The sequence below is a fragment of the Gorilla gorilla genome, chromosome 2 (assembly GCF_029281585.2).
Source record: "Gorilla gorilla gorilla isolate KB3781 chromosome 2, NHGRI_mGorGor1-v2.1_pri, whole genome shotgun sequence".
NCBI lineage: Eukaryota > Metazoa > Chordata > Mammalia > Primates > Hominidae > Gorilla > Gorilla gorilla.
The window spans coordinates 108597468-108603294 of record NC_086017.1 but is presented as its reverse complement, the minus strand read 5'-3'; the positions used below and the strand labels follow the sequence as shown (position 1 = coordinate 108603294).

At 36.7% G+C, this 5827-nt stretch overlaps 1 protein-coding gene across 6 annotated transcripts in view; it reads right to left on the bottom strand.

The window, feature by feature from the left end:
* The window catches only part of ARL6 (ARF like GTPase 6), a 37867-nt gene that overhangs the window by 3096 nt on the left and 28944 nt on the right, over window positions 1-5827 (bottom strand). The window lies entirely within an intron of this gene.

Sequence of the window (5827 nt, the reverse complement as noted above, 5' to 3'; positions counted from 1 at the left end):
CTGATAACAAAAAACAAACAAAAATTATCAATCTCTATAGGGCAAAATCTATTTTCTAAAGTAATCTAAGTCAAATCTATACAACATGTTGGAAGCTTATGTATACATGTGCTTTTGTTATTATTATTTTTTAGAGATAGGATCTTGCTATGTGGCCCAGGCTGTACTGGAACTTCTGGGTGCAAGTGGTCCTCCCACCTGAACCTCTCTAGTAGTTGAGACTACAAGTGTGCACCAGGTCCAGCTACACCTGCTTTTTTAAAAGCACAATTCATCTATAGTTATTATTTTTATCAAAGTTGTACATTTGCATAGAGTCAACTAGTTCTATGAGATTTCTAGGCAAAACAGCAGTACTTTGCTTCTTCTCCATTCCTCCCTTTCAGGGGCAACTACTTATAACTCCCTTTTAGATGAATACTTATAATACCTCTAAATAATATACTTTTATTGTTACTTCTTCAAATATCATTTCCTTCAATGTAATATGAGACATCAGCTCTCTCACACTCCCATGCTGTTCCTAGGCAACCCTCATAATACTTCTAATACCCCCATTCTCCTAACACACTAATATAGTCATTGTCAATATGATGACTATGTAAATGCTATTCACAGCTAAGACAGGTGGTATACTTTTTCTTTCCTCTTCTATATTTTATCCCTCCTAGAGTTAATAATTGGCTTTCCCACTCCCATCCAACTCATCTATTTAATTGTATGTACTTAACACTAATTCAATTGCACCACTCCCAGAGTTTAAACCTTTATTACTATGAAGTACATTACACAGTCCATCTACTTTGCCTTCTTGAGGAACTCTTCCACAGAGTCTTATAAAAAACTCTAGAATCTATACTCATTTTCTCTATGCCTGCCACAGTCATTTTGTTACAATATCTTCTTTCATTATCATTTTAGGGTCTCCATTAATATCCTGGGGACTCCTTCCCCTACTCTCTGTGCTGGTTTTCCTGTCTCATGATCCCTTAATTTTCTCTTCTTGGTTTATTTCCTTTTATTTTTTTGATAATGCTGGTACCAAGATTTTCCTGTTTTTGAAAAATATTCTTCTCAGTGGCTACCTTAGTAAAAAGGACAGAAAGTAAATTCTTGAGATACCGTATAGCTGAAGATGTCTTTATTCTACTGTCAAAATACACTGATACTGCCTGAGTATATAATTCTATTATTCCCTCCTTGGACTCTTCCAGGCATTTCCCAATTATCTTACAGCTTCCAAGTTGTTGCTGTTGATAAATCTGATGTTATTCTGTTTTCTTATTCTTTTTTTCCTCAGGAAGCTTTCATTTTTTTTCTCAGGAAGCTTGCAGAATCTTCCATTGTTTGCAGCACTGCATTTTAGTAATGATACCTGCTGGTATGGGAATATTTTTATCCACTGTATTGAGCTCTTGAGAGGCCTGTCAACTGAAAACTCATCAATTTAGTTCTAGAAAATACTGTTTGAGGATTTGCTATCCTCTACTTTTTTCTGTTCTCTCTTTCTGAATTTCCTATTATTTGGATATTGGGCCTCCTGAACATGACCCCTTTCTTTTCTTTCAAATTTTCTATTCTTTGTCTTTCTGCTCTACTTTCTGGGAGTTTGCCTCTATTTTATCATCTTTTTAAAACTAAATTTTTCATTTCAACTACTATATTCTTATTTTCCAAGAACTCATTTTTTTTTTGTTCTTTCTTTTCAAGTAGTTTACTGCCTTTATTCATGAAAGTAACACCTTCTCTTATCTCTTTGAGGATACTCTTTAACAGTTTTTTGAAATGTTCTCTCTATATAAATTCTACTTACTCGAATCCACTTTTCTTGTTTGTGCACATTCCCATATTTCATAATGTTTTCATCCTCAAATGCCTGGTCATCCTTTGCCATCTGTTCATATGTATTAAGTGAACACTAAAAAATTGATTGGAATTTGCAAATGTGTGTGAAGCTTGTCAAATGTGGTCTTCCTTTTAGTACGTCTGGCTAAGCCATTTCCTTGGGATCTCCAATATTAATACCTTTAGATCTTTGCTCTTAGGCTGGTCTGATTCCCCAAAGATGACTCTTCCTATATCCTGCCTACTGTCATTGTTTTCTGGGAGAAATAGGAGCAGTAGAAGAGAGTTATAATATACAGCATGAAAACTTATTTTCCTCATTTTTCAATTCAGCACCACCAGACAGTTGTGCACCTAGGGTTTTCTAGTCCAGAGACACTGTCTTTGACTCTGCAGAGAATAAACCTTCAATTTTCTCTTAAAGGGAAGATGTATAATCATATCTTCTCTTTTCATCCCACGTTCATCCTTATTTTCAATTTCCACCAATTTCTGAGGCTTTGCATCTGCAATGTAAGTTAGGCTGCTTTTCAGCTTTCCCCACTGGTAGTTTAAGATTCAGCTTTCTCAGGTCTGTTAAGTAATTCAACACTGATCAAATATTCAGCTTCCAAAATTTGGTTGCCATTTTCACTACTTCCCTTCTTTTTGTCCGTATATATTAATATCTTTTTAAAAAGTCTCTTTACTGTTAGTGAGAGTTGGGGATCAGATGAAACTAAGCATACTTGATCAATCTTCTTTCATTGGAATACTCCTGCATAGTTTGTAAGTCTAATATTCACATCTGGGAGCATTATTAACTTTTTCCATGCAGACAAAGCAATAAAATGAATACATTTTATTAGTTATTTGGGAAGATTTCTTTTTAAAAGTACCTAATTTGAAAGTTTCAGGGCAAGAAAACTTACAGTTCTGCAATAGTTTCTGTTTACTCTCTGGCAGTTTAAAAAATACTTCCTAGTCTATTCAGTGTTCTTGTCTTTCGGTTGTTCTACATACACGATTATTGAGACTGTTTCCAAAGACAACAGAATCGTGCCATTACATGTGCCATTTAATATTTCACCAAAAAGCTTCTAACCTTAAACTTTATTTTTAAATTTTTTTGAGACAGTCTTGCTCTGTCACCCAGGCTGGAGTGCAGCGGCATGATCTCGGCTCACTGCAACCTCCACCCCCAGAGTTCCTGTCTAAGCCTCCCCAGCAGCTGGGATTACAGGCATGCACCACCACGCCTGGCTAATTTTCTGTATTTTTAGTCACAATCGTGTTTCACTATAGTTGGCCAGGCTGGTATCGAACTCCTGTCCTCAAGTGATCTGTCCACCTCGACCTCCCAAAGTGCTGGGATTACTGGCATGAGCCACTGCTCCCGGCCCCAACCTTAAACTTTAAATAATAATATTAAATTAGCCCCAAATGAACCAAAGGCCTTCTTGTTTGTCATACTAGGAAATTCCAGAATTCTGGAAGCAAAATCAGATATAAGTTCAGAATACCCTTCACAGCTACATTCACATAAAGAACTCTGGCTAACACAAACTAATCTCCTATATTTACTGCTATTTATTTTTTAAAAATAGATTTTTGTCTCTTTTCAAATCTAGAGACAGTTGGGAATATGATAATGTAAACTATTTGTTATTACACAGAAAATATAACCAAAGTGGCCAGGCGCGGTGGCTCATGCCTGTAATCCCACCACTTTTGGAGGCTGAGGCGGGTGGATCACCTGAGGTCAGGAGTTCGAGACCAGCCTTCCCAACATGGTGAAACCCTGTCTCTACTAAAAATACAAAAAATTAGCTGGGCATGGTGGCAGGCACCTGTAATCTCAGCTACTCAGGAGGCTGAGGCAGGACAATTACTTGAACCTGAGAGGCAGAGGTTGCAGTAAATCGAGATCATACCACTGCACTCCAGCCTGGGTGACAAGAGACAAGAGTGAAACTCCATCTCAAAAACACACACACACACACACACACACACAAAAGAAAGAAAGAAAATATAACCAAAGCACCTCCTATTTGAAACCAAATGATACACTTTTTTATCCTGTGGCTTAGTTTCCACCTTTTTTAAATAGAGTGTTTAGGTAAAAGGGTAAACTTAACATTTATGGGGTGCTTTCTTATGCTAGGTACTTTAACAGTATCTAACTTAATCCGTACAAAATATAACACATTTTATTTTTTACTTTTACAGATTAAAAAAACTTCACAAGGTAACAGATGTTAGCTAACAGAGAGGTAAATTAATAAGTAGTAGAATAAATTTGCTGGACTCAGAAGCCTAAGTTTTTTTTTTTTTTTCAACTATCAGTCAATGCTTCCTATATAAAACAGAGGTACTATTGCTTACCTTGCAGAAAATTGTAAAGGGTACATAAAGTAATATGGAAAAACAAGGACACAAAAGTATTTCCAAAATGTGTCCTCCTTACAAAGACTTGGGAGGTAAGACAGATGATGATGGATCAGAAAAGTCAAAGAAACAAAAATTAGGTATCAAGACCAGAGTTGGCAATTTGTATTGTGATGTTGGATTGCTACTGACACCTAGTGGCTAACTGCTAGTGACAAAATAAAACCAGAAAAGAAGGGATGGAGAACCACACTTTAAAATCCAGAAGACTATCAACTTATTTTCAGTAAATACTGTGCTCTGAATTAGGTTATCATGAGTGACAATAGGGTCTCCATCCATGCTATATCTTCACTGTTAGCAATGGTAAGCACTCTGTAAAATATGAAATGAGGCTGAAAACATACTCCTGGTATCTTCTCTGGAATATTCCTCTGTAGCCTGTTTCTGGTGGAAATCCACCCCATTGCCTTTAACACTTCTTTACTGCAGTCTAAGAAACTAAGTTGCTGGGTTCACAGAAAAATCCCGCTAGTTCTTCTGAGAATCACTAGAGGTTCCTGATTGTCACTAATTGTGAAATATGACTTGAATGTTCCTTGCAGTTTAATGGTGTTATGATAACTACATAAACATAAAAGACACAGATATACAATAGTCTGTCTAGTTAACTAAACCACCATATTATACCAATAACACATACAAATATTTATGAAATGTACATTTCGCACTTTGAACCAAAGAAATACTATGATGTATGAGCAGGCAGGCTACTCTTAGATCTACCATGATATGTGCTATATCCCTGCTATTGTTTGCAACATGCAGAAGATTTAAAAAAAAATCACACACAACTGGCATTAAAAGGTTTGTGTAGAAGAATTTGTAACTATGAGACTGTAGCTAGAATTTATAATATCCTGTTATTCACTCTTGTTCAGGGCAGAGACATTCCCCGTAGAAATGATCTCTAGTTGTTATGCTCGGAAATGGAATTTCTGACTTGGCCATTAGGATCCTGCAATAAGAACCTATGAGCTTGGTTTCATTCACAACTATCTACTGCTCTGTGTGCTTCAAGCCATTCTTTTGGCTGAGAGACCATTAGGGTAAATGATATATGTTAATTTATTTCCTAATATAGTAAGCCTGTACCAATCTATGATAACTATTTTGATGAATAGCAACCAGAACTGCAAATATACAAAATATCAATAAAAGATCAGTATCTCTAATACTAAATATGAATATTACAAGTTGTGTATACATGCTATGTATAAATGGAGCTATATCTGTAGTATAGCATGATTATTCTTCTTCTTTTTTTTTTCTTGAGATGGAGTCTTGCTTTGTTGCCAGGCTGGAGTGCTGTGGCGCAATCTCGGCTCACTGCAACCTCCATCTCCTGGGTTCAAATGATTCTCCTGACTCAGCCTCCTGAGTAGCTGGGTTTACAGGTGTACACCACCACATCCAGCTAATTTTTCTATTTTTAGTAGAGACAGGGTTTCACCATGTTGGCCTTGATCTCCTGACCTCATGATCCACCCGCCTCGGCCTCCCAAAGTGCTGGGATTACAGGCGTGAGCCACCGTGCCCGGCCAGCATGATTCTT